The following is a 19,426-nucleotide window of genomic DNA, read 5'->3' on the forward strand; positions in this document are numbered from 1 at the left end:
TATAGGGCAATTTGTTCAGCAGAGTGATGTAAGCTTCGTTATGATTGTGGTGGATGCTGATTAGTAATATATTCATAATTAAAAAAATATATTCCCCCAAAAGACTTGTAGGTAAAATTAGTTAAAAATAACTGAAATTACATTTTAAATTAATTGTATTATTTGCAAAGGGATTAGGAAAGAACAACTGTGGCATAGAACTAGGTGGCTGAAAAAGAAAATAGTTTAAAAGCGATTATGGAAAAGAGTTCTGATTTACTGAATTCATTAGCTGGTGAGAAGCAAACTCTAATACGTAGATTTTATTGTTCTGCTTCCATCTGTTCTAAACTATTCAATTAAATAATTTCTTCCCAAGAGAGTGTTGTAAATTCCTCCTACATACACACAAATATCTCTATTGTTATACTGTGACTTTTTAATGTAACTCCTGGTATCACACCCACGAACCTGGTCATCAGAAAGAAAATCAGCAAATACAAGAAAATGAGAATAGGAGCAAGATCTGAAATGTTTGTATTCCAGTCTTACCCTCAGGCAAAACATGCGTTTATCATTGCTATCTTTTGATTCTGTCAGAATGAAGCATTTGATAGTGTTATACCAATTAATGCACTGATCCTGCTCAGAGTAACTAATGGATTTTTGGTTTGAATTCCACACTGGAAAGCATAGGGCTTTATAGTATGGGGATTTTTCACTTTTGTCAAAATAAAATTAATGCAGTCATGAAGAGAATTTAGAAATGCATTTATAAACAAATAATAAATAAAATAAATTAATAATAATAATCAGGAGGCAAGGTTACACTGGTTGTCTTTAGATTTTTCTTTTTGATTCATTGGTGGAGTCTAATTTCCCATCAATAAGTGAATTCTTACTGTTATTTCCTATTACCTGTAACAGAAATTGTTCTTATACAAAAAGCAGCATAAAAAGTCAAGCTGAGCAGGGGTTGGCAGGGCACAACCTAGCAATGCAATAGTGGACCTCAATTTTCCTCATATTATGACCCAATGTTATAATAGAACAAGGTTTCACAACTCCCTCCCCAATTAACCATAACGAAAAGAAGAGTATGGGGAATCAGCTTGAGAAACCATTATTACTATTATTGTGGTCCCAGTCCCAGACCAGGACCCCTTTGTGCTAGGAACCATACAAACATAACACAAAATGCAATATAGAATCCGCACACGTCACAGCAAATGCTGCAAGTCCAGTATGGAGCAGCAGACAACAGGATCTTGAAATAGATACAATTTGATTAATATGACAGCAAGGGTTTTGTTGCATGGTGTGTTTGCCTACAGTGTTAGTCTATGATATCTTTAGCTGCTACTACCTCTGTGAGATGCATAATAGAGCGCTTTCACATATGTAACAATTGGCATTGTTCTGTGCAACCTGTGTCTCCAGTAGCTGTAACTAAGGGTGCTTTTATAATTAGGTAGATTTTCACAGGAAGAGGCACATCTTTTCCTCACCACAACCCCACCAAATGGCACATTACAAATTTCTACAGATTTGAGAGGTGTGGCTTACATAATTTTCAAGAATCTTCCCCTCACCCACACCCACACCGAGACACATTTCCTTTCTTCAAAAGGGAACAGTCAGACACTAGATATTAGTCATGGAAAAATCACTTAGGTAACCCAATCCATTCTCTTATCAATGCAGGAGTTCTTTAAGTGACCCTTTGAACAAACTATAAAATAAAATATACCTTAATTTTCCTCACATTCATCCTAAATTTCCAATCTGGTGTATAAGGAATTAGTTATGCAATGTCTTCTAATGTCTTCAAAATTCTGGGAGTCATTGATCTAATTTCTCCATCATAATGCTGTAAATTTACCTGATTAGATAGTTTTGCTTTTACCTGTTGCTGGTATAAAATGTTGTTTGTCTTGATCTCAGTTTTAACAACACTTTTATTCCACTTAAAGAAAAAAAAAAGAAAAAGAAAGAAACTTGCACATGGATGATGGATAAATTGAGTACGAAGCTTTGAGATAAATTTCCAGGAAAGTAAGGCACTCAGTGCCATAAGAAGTGTTCTTCAATCAGTAACAATGCCAGCTGAACCACTTAGAATATTCATTTAGAATAGACATTCAAAAGTGGGCAAGCCGAGTACAGAATGCTAAACTGTTCTACAGCTGTCTCTTCTCTTTCTTCCATATTACACACATGGCACTTGCTGTTGAAAGCTTTCATATCATTCATAAAGGTATTTTCACATCATTATGGAAGCCAGTTTTTCCTTTTTAATATGCCGAGGTGTTTAAATCAAACACAATATTTATTTAACTGTGTATTTCCTCCTTCCCCTTAGGAAAACCAATTGTGATGGGGAATGCTGCTCTTGTGTGTACTTGTCAATATCCAAAATCTGAGGAAGTTTAGTTTCTCACCTATACAACCTTTTACTTTTCTCCCACTTCAAAAAGCCTGTGTAAGACTGAGTTCTTCTGTGATGCCAAAAAAACCACACTGACTTCTGTCAATTGCTATGCAGGTGGAGAACTGAGATGTATGTTTAATGTGCAAGATTATGCTTGTTTCATTGTTTCCTCATCATTTGGCCGCATCCATCTTACCTGTCTCATTTATCTGTGGCATAGATCTGAGTCTCAAACCTGTAGTGAACTCCACAGATTCACACCTCTGAAGTCACATAATGTCCCATTCAATTCACTGGGTCTACATGCGGGCCCTGGGGACCACATTGAGAGAAACTCAATGAAGTCAATGGCGCTCTACGTGAGCACTGAGGTCTGCCAGTGTGGAGCTCTGATGTACACTCACTGAGGCAGGAACTATTTTTTTATTACATTAATACTATATGTAGTATGATAGGGCCCTATTTCCCTTATTATTGTCTCTAGGCACTGCCATAATACAAATAAAGTAACAACAACATAAAGCTGTTACTTGATCCACAAGACATATTTCTATAATGATCTGGACTAACAGGGAGGGGAATGGCTTCATTTTTTGATGACAAGAAGTGGGCCAATGGCCACTGAGCTAACTGATATTTTGTTGAGATGTCTGAAGTGTGTGGTACAACTTCGCACATTTGCATGTGTTCTGTTTTATTTATTTTAACAGATGTGGCCGTTTATTACACATATAGGTGTAAATAAATGTATAATTGTTTATATGAACATATCAATTGAAATATAAAAATGAAAGGTGGGTCAGACAGAACTACCATTACCGTACAAAACACATACAGTTTTAGAATCTTCTTATACTCTCATTCTGCCAGCTCACATAAGCACTCTAGACTTTGGTGTGAGCTTGTGCCTTGAGAGCTCCATATCACCTTTTTATTGAGACAAACAACATAAGGAAAAGTTATAGCACATACCATAGGTATTTAAGTGGGGGGATCCTTGATTTTGTAAACGCTAAGTGGCTCCTTCAATAAATTATTTTTGATTAAGAGAAAAGGAGACATCTGGCTGATCTCACTGGGGGTATTTTTCAATAGCATGTTAAGAGAATCACTTCCTCAACTCCTGTTATTTGTGTTATGCTGAAACCATATTGCTCGTGTGTGCTTTTATGGGAAACAAAGTACTGATGTCAGCAGTGCCCCAGCATAATAACTTTACTAGCAGTAACAGTAATGAAAGCACAGCCAACTACCAACTGTGAACAGGGAATGTGTTCAGGTAAAAAAATAAAATACATACCTAAATTTAATTTCATTGAAATGGCAAACAAGATAGTGTACAGCATTCTAGAATCTAAGGCACAGGTCTGCAATAGACATCAGAAGTCACTCTGTCTGATTTCTGACAATACGGTTGTGTTAGTTAGACAAAACGTGACAGCAGTGTTGTCAGTCCCCTCTTGTCTGCTTTGCTTATTGAACATCTCAAGGAAAGGGGGTGAAGCTCCTTACTGGCATTTCACACAGTCTTTGGCCAAGGAGTTGACATAATTCTGTCTAATCAGATATATATCTATATAGAAAGTGAGAGCTGTAATTAAAGTGGCAACCAATACTTTTATTATAGTGAAACATGTATGTATGTGGTTGATTAAGTCTCTATTTCCAAAGAGAAGTTTATGGCTGCTTTGTGGGGTCTGTTTGGAACCCTGAAATTACAGTCTATCTAGAGTGCAAAATCTCACCAATATGAATCTCTACTTCCTGGGTAGAGTTTTACCATTAAAACTAGTAAATACCTTTCCTTGTGGGAAATTATTTGCAATTATCTGAATATAGTTCTCATGTTTTGAATTATTCCTTTGGGGCAAGTTCTGCTTACAAGGGGAATCTTACACTTGCATATTGGGACAGAATTTGTCTGTACATTTTGTCTTTTGGTGTTTTAATGAGAGAGTTTTGGTTCTGTTTTTTCCCTTCCCCTTTTGGCTGCCATGGAAATGTCTGAGAAATTGTGTGTCAGATGTAACACCGCCAGGTGTATCTCAGGGTTAAGGCACACTGTCAGGGTAATGTCATGAAGCTTGCACTGCCACAGGTTGTGCTGTACCTATTCTTTGGCTCAGTAGGGAGCTAAACCTACAGGGCTGTCACTCTGATACCTTCCATTGACGCTACATGGACATAAAATAAAGAATCAGAAAAAACAGGCATTCACACAGATTTGAACATGTATATTGACAGAACATACAGGTCTTTTAGAGCTTCAGTATTATTTCTCAGTGGGCAGCCACTAGGAAGATAATATGGCTAACTGGATATATAGAGAATGTCTACACTGCAGCTAGGAACATACCTCTGAGCCTGAATAGACAAAACTTGTGTTAGCTCTGCTTGAGCCAGTGCACTACAAATGGCTCAAATGAAGAGGGTCCAGTGGGTTTGTACTCGGGTGTACAAAATACAAATGGAATTCTGCCAAGCCTACATATACAGTCATGGCCAAACAGACTGGAATTCAGCCAAAGGTAGATATTTATCAAGAGACAGTGCGGTCTCTAAAGGGTTAAAACCCAGAGCTGTTATCAAGTAAAAGTTGCACACAAAACATACAACATACCAATGCACTTTTTATAAAGACAAACACTGTTTTTATGTATTCCTTCATTAGCAACATGAGGTTGATCAGGGCTCTGAAAATAAACACACAGATCAGTTTGCTGTATCCCCAATGGATTAATCTAGTTTGTTTCCATTGGTTACTGCATTCCTCTCTTTTCTGCATCCTACTGTGTTAACAAGGTAGAGACCTGTTGGTGTTTCTTCCAGGTACTTATTGGGGTAATAAAGGTGTCATTTGATGTACACTGTGTTGCAGGACCATCTGTTTAGGAGTAAACAAGTCACTTGGACAACAGGATAAGCATCCAAAACTTTCTCAATATTATTGCAGCTATAATCCCTACTACACACAATGCAGTCAGTGTGGAAAGTCTGAAACTATTACAGTTTGGCAACAACTTCAAATATGCTTCATTTACTTGCACAGAATAGCATTCCGGATCATTTGGGTGTGTAGTAAACGAAGTGCTACTGAGTCTGCTGGGCAAACTCCTCTGCAGATGGCGCATGTTTAGCTACTTGTATACAATTGATGGCCTCAAGTCAGATTTCTTGCTGGCATTCTCATTCTCTAGGGTTTCTTTTTATTGTAATATTTTATTTTGCTAGGGACTCTTGGAAACTGATATAATGACTTGCTCTCCTAACTAAAGATCTGGACAACTGACTAATCTCTATGGTTTCCCCTGTGCTCTAGGAAAGAAGAAATTTATATATAACAACAATGAATTATGATTACTCTATTTACATAGATTTAAAGTAGTGCAGGAATTGGAATTTCCATTTCAGAGGAAATGCTGCAACTTCAAAATTTGGTTTTGTTCTGAATCAAAATGAAAAAGAATGTCAACATTTCACATGAAACAAATTTTTCAAAAAAAGTTTTCTTTTTGTCAATTGTAGCAGGGTGGCCACCCCGCTCCTGCCCGGAGCGGTTAAAACAGCCCTGGAGAGGGATATAGCTGGGAAAAGAAAGGCTGATTGGGGAAAGCAGCCACAGGTGAGGCCACACCGCAATCAGGCCATGGCTAGCCCTATAAGAGGGCTGAGGGCCAGAGGCAGAGTCTCTTTCTAGATGTGGAGAGGGATGGGCCTGGTTGCTGAGCAGGATACCTAGACTGAAGCAGGGCTGGGGAAAGGCTAGAGGAGCTGGGGAGCTCTGGCCTGGATAACCCCCAGGCTGCAGGCCTTGCTAAAGGCTGGAAAAGGTACTGGGGTTGCAGAGGGCAGCCCAAGGGTAGGCAGAGGCAGCAGGTCCAAACCCTCCTTGCCAATGATGAGTGGCAATTGTACTGCAGTCCGCCCCAGTGAGTGGGGTCTAGATAGTGACTGGCAGTAGCCAAAGACTGAGGTGATCTGTGGATAGGGGGTTGGGGATTCCCTGGGGAGGGAAGACCCAGCAAGACTGCGGGGTACTGCATGGGGCAGAACCCCAAGGTAAGGGGCACTGGAGTCCTGAAGGGACACCGGGGCCAATGGCAAGTGGGACACTGGCCTGCAGAGGGTGCTCCTGAGTGGAAAGAGCTAATTCCCTGGACGACCATCATGAGGCGCCGCAGCGGTAAGTCGTAGCCTCATTACATCAATGAAAACATTTCATATGATTTCAATTTTTTAATAAAATAAAATTTAATAAATTCTAATATATAAATCATTTCAAAATGAAAAATCAATGCATTCAATTCTGAAACTGTCAAAACAGAACATTTCATATCCAAATGCTTGGCATAGATCATTTTTCTAAACAAAATTTCATCAAAATCAATATGTCCCCAAAGTTTCAGTTTCAATTGAAAGGCATTTTCCACCAGAAAAATGTTCTGTCAAAAAACAACAAATCAAAACATCTCTACATAGTGTGTTTTATTCTGTTTTGTTTTTTAATAGGACGACACATACAAAGTAGTCCAGGGGATTTAGATACATATCTTCCATGAAAAATTAAGGGGACACATATTTAAATCCCTTAGGACTACACTGAAAGTGGCAGCCACATATTTTAAATACCAAAGCAATCTCTAAAAACCTTTTATTTGGGAAAATATCTACAGTAAACTGCTCCTCCCCCCCCATCCAAGGAAATTATCTTCCTTCATTGATTACCATTGTCATCATCACAACACCTATTTGCTGGCCAGGAAAATAATCACATCCCTAATACTCTGTTTCATGTAACCTGGGCCCACGAATACTGGAACATATTAATCATGATTGTAAAGTATTGCCTGGAATCAAAAGAGGTTAGAATTAAGGTGTGAATATCCATACTGAACAATGACAAACCATAATATCTTTGGGCTTCTTTTCAGTTTATTCTGAATTACATGGGTTTACAATATTTGCTTTGGGGATAATTACACCATCTCTGTTGGGTGTCATTGTCAAAGGCACAAATGGCATTTAGGTGCCAACTGCCATTCATGCCTTGGTAAGTTAGTGGAAGTTAGGAGCCCAACTGTGATCCATGTCTTCAACAAGCTCCCAGAATAGTTTTTTTTATATATATATTTAAATTATTCTTCCTTAATTCCATCTAAATGTAGCTTTTAGCCTGGAATAAATAATAAATTCTCTTACTCAGGATCCAAAATATAAAATTGCTAAGAATGACAAAATATTTTATAAGAAAAATCTTTCATAACTTTTATTGTGATAAATAAAACCATTTCTTTGTTATCTTTTACTCTTTGTAGAAAACAAAATTGTCAGTGTTATTTTTTTATCACTTTGGCAGATGCTTCTACACTGTACATAGGCCAGCTTGATAATGTCTATCATTTCCAATTATATTTGGGTAATTGGGAGAAATGTGGTCCTGGTATGTGTGTTTCTCTTTGCTAATTACTAACAAAAATCACAGATGGATATTTTCTACCAAACAACAGGGCTGAGATTTTCAAAGCAGTTCAGGAGATAAAGCCACACACTTTCCATTAAAATTAAGAGAAAATGTGTAGCTAAAACCGTGACCATGCTCTGAAATTCTCAATCCAGATAAGTAGGGCCCCCCATTCTCCTCCTATGCAAGATATTTAGATGGAAGAGAGTAGAAAATGACTGGTCTAGCTGGCTTCCTAGATGGGACCTGTACTGTTTGAGGCTCTCTTGCTTGTGACCTCTCACAGAGCTCCTCTCCAGCAGGTGTTACATGGGAAGGGAATAAACCTACAAGACTTACTGAAGACTGTCTTAAACAAGTTTGCCCTATTAATTTGGAAGGGGATAGGGAAAGATCTGCTTATGCATGGGTAGGTCCCACTCCCATATTTTCCCGACCTCTCCCAAACTGTACATATGGATCCCTAAATAGCCTCTGCATAGCTATTGGAAATTTGGGTGCTCTAGCAAGCACTCCAGATTAATAGATTTGCCCAATTTCACTTGGTTTGCGCTTTTGCTGCAAGAGATCTCTCAGCCCTGGTTACAGATATTTTTTTTCCTCACAAAAGGTCTAAAAACAATGAATCATCCAACAGACTGTCTGATCTGCAGTTCTGAGCATGGGGAATAATCTGTATGATGTCTCAACTCTAATTCAAACTTCACAGCTCATGTGAGCTTAAACTTTACCTGATTTACTGTAGTGTTAAGTATATTAATAAGTGAATTTCCAGTAAAAGTTTCAAGACATGATGCAAAAGGGGGAAAGCAACAGACTTTCTTTTCTGTTAGTACATAAGTAATGAAAAGTTTTAACGTTAGCATCTTATGTCCCCAGGAGTGCTGAAACAATTTGTATTGTGGGGGACATTGAACCAAACTGTAAACTCTGTACATTATAGAAACCACTTAAAGCCAGGGGTGCAGCAGCACCCCTAGTTCCAGCATCTACGTATAGCCCAGTTCTGCAATTCTTATTAAGATAACACTCCCATTGGTTTCAAAGATAAAACAGGTTAGGCTGTTGGTTTCAATGATAGTTTTGCCTGAGTGAGGGATGTATAGCTGAATTTTTAAGTTCGTCTATTTCAGTTGTTGTTTTTCAGTAAATAAACCACATTAAACTCTATAATGCCTTTAGCCACAACAAAAAGATACTCAGATATTAGAAATTACAAATATTTATTACAATTTGACATACTGACACCATATTTTTTGCTATCAAACAGCATACAGTGACAGGAGAAATGCCTGCGGCAAACATTCCTTGGTGGTGGTTTGAGTCTTTGCTGTTCCTGGAAAACCAATGCATGACTGACCTGCTTGTGATTTCCCCAGTTGAAAATTATTGTACATTGTTCTACATTTTTCAGCACCAAAGTGTACTACATCTTTGTACTTACATAACACAACATATCATACATACATAACACAATGTGACAAAACTGTGCATGTTTTAATCATGAAATTCCAGCTTCCCTAGTCATTTTAAAATACTACACATTGTTTTGCAGCCCCAAACCTACTACGGTGATATATCAAGCTGAAATACAACAAATTAAACTAAGGCATGCCATGATAAATGTCTGTTAGTTTCTCACTTGTAAGCAGGGCCAGGACTCCAAGTGTTGAAATGACCAGTTAAGCACATTCAGCCAGACTCTAACTGTTACCTTACCAAGAGATGTGCTAGCTTTAAAACACCTTCTGCCTGTTCCTGAACAACAGGAGGTGGACATCTAAGTGATATTTATGGTCCGGACAGCCAATCTACTCTAATTCGTTTGGAGAAAGTCTAAAACAAAGGAGTTATAAAAGGGCATTGTGAAGCAGGACCAATATCTTTTTTAACATGCTTTAAAATTGCTAGAATTTTTGAGATGATATCCTGTAGACTCTAAATTCTTATTTAAAAATTGATAAATAGGACAACAAATCCACCACCATTTGACTAGAGAAACCAGCAGGGGACTTTTGCCCCCCAAAGATTGTTGGGATTATCCCTTATGCAGGATGTGAAAATAGGGTAGGATCCTTGTGCCGTTCCCATGATTTCCCACATGCATAACTTACATAGGAATTGCGATACTGGGAAAGATCATTGATCCACCTAATCTAGTATCCTGCCTCTGACAATGGCCAGTGATAGTGCTTTAGATGAAAGTGGAAGAACCCCCAAAATGTACAATTATGAAATAATTTTGCCTGTGGAGGAAGGGTGCGTTCTTATTAATTTATTTAATTTATTTATTTATCAAGTGCTATCAGAGTTTGGTTTATGGCTGAATGAGGAATCAATATACCTTCTAAATGTTGTTGTTTTGCAATCCTATCTAAGGCAATATTGGCTGTTCTCATTTCAGTGTATTGAAAACTATTATTTTAAATTCTCAGAGGTTTTCCTGGACCTACTTGCAAGCTAAGGGCCTGTAGGGATGGGTGTGATTGAGTCAAATAGCAGTCAGTCTGCAAAGAGCTAACCTAGATCAAGATGTGGGGATCTCTATCTCTCTGCCATATGGAGCAGCCTGCTTACTCCCTCTGTTTTTGGTTCTTGTGAGTTAAGGTTCAGAAATTTAAGAAATAAAGTAGCATTATGTGAAAACTTCCAGAAAAAGCATTGTACATTTTCAACTCATTTCTCTGTTCGTATGTCCTGAACATCCATTATCCTTCTAAACAGATAATACAGAGTTCTTTTAAGGTATTGTCAAACGATACACCTAGTTACAATACTCTTGATGCAGGATTTTTTTAATGCTCCACACGCAGTGAATATTCAGTGGAAACTGTCTGCTCAGAATCAAGTGTTTAACATATCCTAATCAGATGCATGATCACATATAACAAACAATAGCCCCAGTTCTGCAAACAGTTGTGCTAGCACAGATCCCTGACCTTACACTTGACATGGGTGCATGGTTCTGGATTAGACATTTATATAGATGATGAGAACATTCTTTGATTACTCAGAGAAGGATTAAAAAAGACATTTAGACAGTATATAAACTGTTGTACTTCATGGCATAAACCAACTATTAACTGATTATCATGAGGAAGAAGTTTCTTCTATGGACAAGTTATTCAGGTGTTGTCCACTTCAGGGTTTTTTGTACTTCTTAAATCTGCTACTCCTAACTGTATACATTTTTTTTTAGCTACAGCTTATATATAAGCTTTTGGAAAAAAACAAAAAAACAAAAAACAAGAGTGAGAAACAAGCAAGATAACAACCCATTTGTCTATGCTTTGTGTATTTGAAGCTGACACTCCAGAAGGGCTTTCAAAAACTGCAGTAATTGAAACTTTTCATTAACAGTATGGGCCAGTGAGAGCTGATCCAAAACCCAGCTTGACATCTGGAAGCCAGAAAGGACACCATTGCAAACAGTGCATCAGAACAAGAGAGAAGTTTCAGTTCATTACAAATAATTTTTGGTTTTCTAGCTAAGAGCCAAGAGCTGGCATGAACTAACCTATTAAAAAGCCAAGACCTAAAGAGAGAGCTAACTGTTCCAATTGAAAAGGGAAACTGCTTGTCAAATATAATAACAAACAGGTGATTTGAAAAGCTGGAAGCAAATCATAAGATTAATTCTGGAAGGGAGACTATTGTTGCCAGATGTCCCTTAATTGACTTTGTTGACTTTTTGAATAAACAATCTTGTTCCTGGTCTCCAGCTACAGTTATAACCATGCTTATATTGATCTATGGCTGTATTATGTCTCCATTATGTTGAAGACTGATTCTTTGGTCCTGCAATATGTTTTACAAGATTTCTCTATATTTCCAAGGTACTTCAAATGGAAATATTATACTGTGTCAGACCAGATAGGCTAGGTCTGCAGATAAGTCATGTGGATCTTTATGACTCGTGCTTGCAGACTTGGTGTTTGCAAGTCCATGCTTCAGTGTCCACATTGCACTAGAAATCTGGGCCTCACAACTGTGCTGGTGCGTCCATATTGCACTATGTTGACCCCAGTCAGAACGTCAGCCTCTGTGGGCGCATACCATTGTATCACAGGGTTCCTAGTGCCCTCGCCAGCTCTAGCCGCTCTAGAGTTTGGTTCATAGTGGGCTGTGAGAGAATTTGTCTGTCTGTCCTGCTGGTGTTGACTGAAAGTATTTTGGGTGATTTTAGCCTGCCAAGCCATTTTAGGTCTGCACACTCCCAGCAGCCAGGGTCATCAACATGGATTCCAAACTGGTGGAAGAACTTCTCCACCTCACACTGTCAGTCCTATTTCATGAATTAAGTGGAGCATCTGCAAGGCATTGGTGGACATTTTAGCAGCAATTTTTGACCTGCCGAAAGCACTTTTCGACCCATCTCATGCTGTTCATGTCTGTTGTCTTAGCGGCAGATTCCACCTATGTAGACCATCATTTCTGGAACAGGGCCACAAGCACAGACTGGTGGGATCCCAGTGGGATGGCCAGCACTGGGTCCAGAACTTTCACAAGTAGAAGCAGACATTCCTGGAGGTTTATGATCACCTTGCTCCACCCCTTCAGCATCATAACACCCACAGGAAGGAGGCCATGACAGTTAAGAAGTGGTCTGTTATAGTATCCTGGAATCTGGCTACCCCAGACAGCTAAAGGTCAATGGCTAACTAGTTTGGAGTTAATTTATCAACTGTGGGGGTTGTTGAGGCAGAGGTTTGTGAGGTAATCAGGACTATGATGTGTCCAGAGATGGTGGGCACAACAAACATTCCTGAAATAATTGCTGGTTTTGAGAGAACAGACTTTCCAAACTGTGCCGTGATCATTGATGGGACTCATGTGGCTGTAGTTTGCCCTCTGCAGGGAGAACACAAGTTCATAAACCTCAAAGGGTACCAATCCATCCTTATCCAGATCCATGGACACTAATATGGGATACACTGGCAGGTTGCAAGATGCCAGGGTGATCAGGATTTTACCTTCATGGACAAACTGGGACATTATTTCTCCTGAATGACATTGTTATAAATGACATTACTGTCCCCATTGTTATTCTAGGGGACCACACTTTACCCCTGTTGTCATGGCTTATGAAACCATACCCTGATTTTAGAGGCCCTAGGAAAAGAAGGTTCAACTATACACTCAGTAGCTATATACCTCAGTAGCTGATGTAATGTGCATTTGGCAGACTGAAGTCCCATTGGCACAGCCTTCAAAACCATTTAGATTCCAGTGCCACCAATGCTGTTTGTATTATTGTGGCCTGCTGTGTTTTGCACAATATCTGTGAGGAGAATGAGGAACCTTTTCACCAGGAGTAGACTCAAGATAGTATTGTATTTGTGAACCAATACACACAACCAGAGAGTGCAACTGTAATGCTGTGCTGTGTCACCACTTCCTGCAGCTCCCATTGGCCAGGAACGGCGAACCGCATCCACTGGGAGCTGCGGGCGGCCATGCCTGTGGATGGTCAATGTAAACAAACTGTCTTGCGGCCACAGGTTGCCCACTACTGCAGTACAGTCTCCTTACAAGCACCCTGTGTCCATGCACAGACCAAATTTGAATGCCAGTGATGCGAACTTGTGATGGTCCTTATTCAGGGGTTGCTTGATCAGGGCTAAGGCAGGGGGTTCTTGGAAGGGGAGCCTGGGCCCTCTCACTCCACTGGACTCTGTCCGAAGGCCCTTTGATGGCTATTACTGATTTAATAGCCGAGACTGCTTAAGGCTGCCCTCCCTGGGCCATTTCCTATCTTTCCTTCCCCCTCCCTCCTTCCAATTGTCCCAAAGTCACTGTCCAGGCTAAGGCGGTGTGAAGGGTGTTCGCTCATTGCAAGGCAACTTCAGTGGTGGCGTGTGGCATGATAGTTCTCTTTCTCAAGCGCCAACTGCCACCCTCCTGGGCCAGTTCAGTCCAAGGGCTTTCCCCTGCTAGGGTAGTCCAAACAAAAAATAAAGGGAATTACCGAAGTCCAGAGTTCAGGGGGAGAGGACCATTCAGGCTGTCTTTGTCCAGTGCTCCCTTCCCTCAGGGAGGGACCTTTGGACAGTTGTCTTTGGAAAAGATTCTCTGCTGGAGCTGCAGGTGGCAGGTCTTCTCTTTTCCCTGGATTGCAACCAAATGAACTGCTCCCCTGCCTTTTAACTCCTCTTATACTTGAGCATTTGCTATAGGTGTGATGGGGCTGGCTGGGCCCAGAGTAGTTCCTTAACCTCTTGTTGCCCATTGTGGGGTTTGTACATGCCATCACAGGACTCCTAATATATACAGACAGCCACCCTCCACTGTAAGTTTGACTCCTATATTAAAGCCAGTAATGGACTCAAATACACACTACAGTTTTGTTTGGACTCACAGCAGCCAAGTTTTTTGAAACTTACTTTACAGATTATCCAGAACAGTGTGAATGTGGCCTATTTATAGGTTGTTCCTGTTTGAGACAGGAGGGGTAAACAAGGCTGTTAATTATGGAGACCCAACCCATAATTATAGCAATCAGCAAGTAACTAATAAAAATTTCATAATAGCATCCTGTTTAACTTTTTTCCTTATTTTGAAGTGTCCATTTTGAACCACACTTGGTGTTGGAGGCAAAGTGGGGGGATGCTAGGGGAAATGGTGTGTGGGTTCTGTCCTGAATGGAAGCAAACCCTGACTTGAATTAATAACTTAATAGGGCCATAAGTTGAAAATTTCTCCCATCCATGTATCAATGACAATAAACACAACAGCAGAAAGTTACCTGGCTCTGGTGCCAGAGCTTGCTCTGATCTTAGTTGGGCTGTTCCCCAGCTCCTCCGAGTACAGACCCATGATGTGTTCTAGTTGCTCCGGTGGCAGAGCCTCTTCAGTTACCAGCCTCAGCACCATGATCACTTCTTGCCCTTCACCCGGCAACTGGCTGTCCTCCGGCAGTGCCTGTGACTGGGGGGGTGATAAGTGTATCATCCATGCTCTTCAGATTGTCATGCACTTCTGTGGTTTGAATGCTCACTACAGTTCCCAGTCAAATTCCTTGTAAAAAGAGGCAAGAAGATGGGGAGTTCCCAGAGGTGTTCTTTGGCTGTGTAGTACTCTGCCTTCAGCCACTTGATTTGCTCTCTGTATTATTCTGTAGCCACTAGCCGCTGGTTTCATCCCCAGAGCCACCAACCAATCAGATATAGCTTTGTAGACATGATCATTTCATGTGTTCTTGCTGAAGCTGAATGTCTTGCTCTCCTCACACCAGAGGTTAGAATTTGGCTATGTTCCTCTGGCCACCTAGCTGCACACTTGATGGAGGACATTTTCATAGTGCTGGGCGTAGCTAATACACAGGAGGGCTAACTTTTCCAGTTAAGTAATCCATGTGGAAATGAAGAGTTAAACACTGAGAAGCTGCATTTGAACCACGAGATTGCTTCTAAGTTTCTTGGGAAGCAAATGGGAATTTTGGGGATGAAAGGCCTGAGAAAAACAGCCCAAGGAGATTATGGGATAGTGTTGGTGATCTCTCCAGACCTAGTCTGGTGACCCAGATTTGAATTGCATCCACATTTCAAAATGCTTGGGTTTTGATGGTGGAACTTGGACTCTGATCCACCCACCCCTAGCAGGGTCTGTGGGCCTGAGTCCAGAGGAGTTCCTATCCTAAGTCAGGCTTATTTCTGTGCAGATGGAAGGGGGTCTTGGGCTTAAACTTGATTCAGTGCCCAGGCTTAGTGTGCTGTGTAGACATAGCCATAGTCTCAAAAGAGGGTCTGGCTGTGATGTCATGGACACCTGCTAATTCAGTTCATCCACACATAAAGTTGTCAGTATTTTGAATGGCAAGTATGCATAAACACACACTCCAAGACCAGGCCTATTTACACATACTTATTTGGCCATATCTCAGCTACTGTAAATCAGTGTTACCCTATTGATTTCAATGGAGCTACACCAATTTAGATCATATGAGAATCTGGGTCAATATTATGTTCTATTAAGTCTAAATCTTTCATGTGACGGAAGCCAGTGCCACTGATTTCAAGGGGAGTTCCATGGAGGACTGGTGGTATCAGATCTTTGTTTCATCTCTGAATTAATAACAATTCAAGATTGTCAAATAGCAGGCTCAAATGGAATTCTTTTATCAAAGACTATCAATCACAGATTCATACAGAACCATACAGAATACAGAAAACATAGATACATTACCATCCTTGGTGTAAGGTAAAGAGCTGTCCTCTGTGTCCCTCTCTTCTGTATCTGGTGAGATGCCGGCAGTTTTCCACCTAATTCCCAATACTTCTGCTTTTTATAGGACAAAGAAATCCCTTCTGTGAACAGAAACATACTTTCCAATGTTCAATTTTACCATATGTTATGTTTTAAGATTTTTATGTACCTCATTACTTATGGTATTTCCTTTATGGAATCTTATGTTACATGATTGATAAGCAACAAGGGATAGTGACTGGGTTAGAATTCCCTAACGGGGTGGGGGGGGGGGGGGCGGGAGAGAGAGGAGAAGGGGCAGCATCTAGCAGTTCCCCAAAACATCTTTTAATATATTCCCATTTCATCATTAGAGAAAACATCTGCAATAACAATTGTTCCTTATCAAACAGTCCTGCTTATATCTCTATAGTCTCTTTTGGTAATTTAAGGGGGTCTTTTTCATGAACATCTGTTTTCACAAAGACTTGCAGGTACAAGTCATGATGGATTATTGTCTAACACTCAATTATAAGAAATTCCTGAATATAGGTCACTCACAGGTTATGGACCAATACTCCGTCCTTACTTATTAACACAGTCTTTGCTGATACCAGACTTTGGGAGAATAGTTAATATGTAAATATCCTGCATCAAGAGTTCAGCTAGCTCGCTAAAGGAACACTGCAAATTCTAACCTCTGGTGTGAGGTGAGCAAAGCAAAGGACTAAAAGGGTTAACATTAATGACAGATACCAACACCCTTAAACTGGTAAACTCACAATATGGGATGAGCCAATAAACTTGATAATAAACAGGATTCAAGTTCAGACCAATTTCTGTTTAAAGTAAATAAAATTCATTTTCATGTTGTCTCTTTTAGACATGATAGCCTCACAAGTATGGGATATTTTATTAAATAGCTCTTGCACGTTAGATGTTTGTAAGCAAGTTTCCTCTATAATCTTAGTTGTCCAAATTCCATTGAAATGTAATGGGTATTGGGATTCTAATTTCCATAGGCTTTTTCAAAAATCCGAGTCAGGGATAACCACCAGGGAAAATAATGGATAAGTTTAAACTACTGCTAGTAGTCGTAATACTTAGTCCTGATATAGCATGTGACTTGCCAAGGTCACCCAGCAGACCAGTGGCAGAGCCAGGAATTGAACCTGACTCTCCTGGGTCCCAGTCTTTCTAGATCCCTTTCCACAAGAATATGAAAGAGCTAGATATATTTTATTTTTATTAATATTATCATTATTATTTATTATTTATTTATGTATTTATGATTACATTTAAAAAGAATAGTGATGTCAACATATTTATTTCTTGGAAATACAACCTCTTGCACACCCTAACTCTGGGAAAGTTTGATTTTTTATTTTTTTTTAACACAAGCAAACTTCTGAGATTGTGCTTGCGGAAAGAAAAAAGATGTTACAGGATAGAAATGAAAGCAGTGTGAAACAGAAAGGGGAAAAAATCCAGATGGCTGCAAAAGGAATCACTCAAAGTCTTAAATATGCTTAGAGAAAGGTGAAGGACATGAAAGTGGGGGATTTAACAGAATTTTGTGCCTGTAGAGTCCTCTGTGCTAAGCAGAAACAAATGCCAGTGAACAAAGCCAGCAAAATAGGGTGATTTTTTATTTATTTGTTTAAAACTAAGGCTTCAGAAAATGGGAGAATCCTCATTGTAAATGTTTCAAAGAAAGCTGCTTCTTGGGAAAGGGAAGCTACCAATACTTAATTGCTAAAGGTACACAGTAACAGAAACAGCATTTCTTTATTCAGATGTGTATATATAACTTTGATGTCTCAATGAGCATCTCTCTATACAAATAAGAGCTTTAGCTCTTTTCGGCAGACATGAATTAGCATTTTCAGCATTGTTAAATCCCAACTTGATTAAAAAAAAAATCGTACATGCACTTATTTGGCAAGACACACTGTGCTTATGCAAGAATCATAGAGTCATAGGCCTGGAAGAAACCTTGAGAGGTCATCTAGTCCAGTCCCCTGCACTCGTGGCAGGACTAAGTATTATCTAGACCATTCCTGACAGGTGTTTGTCTAACCTGCTCTTAAAATTCTCCAATGATGGAGATTCCACAACCTTCCTAGGCAATTTATTCCAGTGCTTAACCACCCTGACAGTTAGGAAGTTTTTCCTAATGTCCAATCTATACCTCCCTTGCTGCAATTTAAGCCCATTGCTTCTTGTCCTATCCTCAAAGGTTAAGAAGAACAATTCTTCTCCCTCCTCCTTGTAATAACCTTCTATATATGTTATCATGTTATCATGTCCCCGCTCAGACTTCTCTTCTCCAGACTAAACAAACCCACTTTTTTCAATCTTCCCTCATAGGTCATGTTTTCTAGACCTTTAAGAATAGGTAGGTGGGTCTGGGCAAAAGAGGTTTTAAGCTTTTTTTTTTTCCCCCATCCCATCAAAACTTGGAGCTAGCTGTGAACTGATTCATTCCTAAATGTAAGTTATAGCTACTTTTATACCTCAAGGCTACTTTTACTTCTGCCTGTTGCCCACAGGGCCCATTCTAGTAGTTATAGATTGCTGGGATTTAGGTTTCTCCTAGCCAAATACCTTTTCTGGGGGGAAATTCCCTGTGCATAGTACTGTTACCCAGGGTTCTTTCAACCCAAAGCTCTTGGTAACTTTTACTCTGTGCGAGGTGGTGTCAGGAAATAAATCAGGGGAGACACAGCCATCCGACCGATAGATGGCTGTCACAAACAGGACAACAGAAGAGTGCTTTCACTTAAAGCTAAACTTTACTAGTCTCAAGCACTTACACACGTCTGCAACAGTACCAGGAGGGGAATAACATGGAAGCCATTATGATGGGTGTATAGGGAATATTTAGACACCGGATCCATCAGCTTTAGGGTTGCTTTGAACTAGAGCAGTGAAAAGCATCTGGGACGAGCCAGTGAATTTGGTCCATTAATTGCTACTGCTGACTGTCTTCTTGTGAGCTTTGCAAAGAAGTGAGTCTCAAGGTGGAATTTGAATGATGAAAAGGAAGTTCATCTTTCATCCCAGAGCACCTTTGCAGATGTTGCCGGCCCAGAGGGCCCCAAAGGGGCAACAGGGTTCGTTGCCTGGTGTGCGTCGCACCAATAGACACACCAGGGTGGAGAAGCAAACCAGATTTATTCAAGAGCTCTGAATAGGCACTAGGAGACCAGCATGTCTCAAATCAAGCACAGCAAATACAAGCAAGTTCCCCATTTTATATTCCAAGCTGTTTGTGTACAAGCCTTTGTTCTGTTCTCCCCCTACCCCTCCCTTCCCGACAGCGGTTACAGCAGGCATTACATTGTGGCATGTTAGAAAAAGTTCTCGTC

This window comes from Terrapene carolina, unplaced genomic scaffold (genome assembly GCF_002925995.2).
Source record: "Terrapene carolina triunguis isolate 2854851 unplaced genomic scaffold, T_m_triunguis-2.0 Scaffold21, whole genome shotgun sequence".
Lineage (NCBI taxonomy): Eukaryota > Metazoa > Chordata > Testudines > Emydidae > Terrapene > Terrapene triunguis.